Source organism: Gymnodraco acuticeps, unplaced genomic scaffold (assembly GCF_902827175.1).
Source record: "Gymnodraco acuticeps unplaced genomic scaffold, fGymAcu1.1, whole genome shotgun sequence".
Taxonomy (NCBI): domain Eukaryota; kingdom Metazoa; phylum Chordata; class Actinopteri; order Perciformes; family Bathydraconidae; genus Gymnodraco; species Gymnodraco acuticeps.
In genome coordinates this window covers 16,990-18,356 of record NW_022991504.1, presented here as the reverse complement: position 1 = coordinate 18,356, position 1,367 = coordinate 16,990, and positions in this window count along the sequence as shown.

Genomic DNA, 1,367 nt, shown 5'->3' with positions numbered 1-1,367 from the left:
GATACCGTTATTAATCTGCTGTAAGTTTTAGTTTGTTTGAACTTATTCATTATAATTATTGTACAAAATGGTATAAGAATGCAAACATTAAGATCTGTTCTGTTTAAATTGATTATAGTCTATCAGTTCAGAAACTAGTGTTGCTTGCATCCTATTTTAAAGGCATTTCTTTTTATACTCTAATAAAATGCAACAAAAAATGGGTTTGATTCTATTAATGTTGTCTTTTGTATTGCACTGTTGCAGCAGATTACTGTGTAGCTTCAGATCTGAGTTGTCTTATTAGTAAGCCTAATTTATACTTTTGTAGCAACACTATTTTTATATAATGGCAAAGAAAGGGTTCTTCAGAGTCTTTTCTTTTTTTCCTGTGTCATATGTGGCAGCACTGCCACAAGTTGCTCTTCAGAGAGGGTCTTCAGTACAGGGGGCAATATTGTCACCTGCCTGCGCTCATCTCTGAAACCAGACCATGTCAACAGGCTGGTATTTCTTGCAAAAAATCTTTAAGAGATGACATGAGCAGCCCTACCAGCATTTGCCATGGTGGCCTAAACATTTTTATTTGGTCTTAAATTGTAGTTCAACATTTATTTCCTGTTACTTCTGGACCATGACGGTGGGCCAGCCTTCAACGTTTAACTGAGTGGAATATGTTGAATATGTTTTACCAACATGTTGGCTATATGTTAAGGAGTGTTCAGTAGGTTGTGACAGTGCACTGCAACATATTTGATTTCATTTATTTTGGTCTAATTTATTTTTATTTATCATATTAATATATGTTTAGTATGGTTTTGGAAGTGCGCTCCAACACATTTATTGATCTTGTTTATTGGTAAAATATTATTTGTTTTAAAGTTCAATAAATGGTCAATGAATAATCGTCAAAATAATCGTGATATCAATTATTGACCAAATAATCGTGATTATGATTTTTGCCATAATTGCACAGCCCTATTGTAATATCTAAGTAATCATCTTGAAATATGACATTAATAATTGTAATATACACACATCTTATTGTGAGGTTGATTTCACATACACTACTTCGACATTAGCTTGTCTACATACTTGAGCGTAGCCAATTTAAATTAACCTTAGATGCATACAGTTCTACCTACATAATACAATATCTCTAAGTTACAAGGATGACCTTATTTTATCAACCTCAAACAGAAGCCGTTTGTTCAACAGTATTATCCCACTTAACACTTGTCTATTTCGTTGTAACCTTTATATATACAGTCTATGATTTTAACTTGGAGGCTACGATTACAATCGTTAGCACCGATGTAGCTACCACTAGCTTACATGCTAACCCAAGCCTTACCATTCATTACGTAGCTGATTAAAATCATTAACAC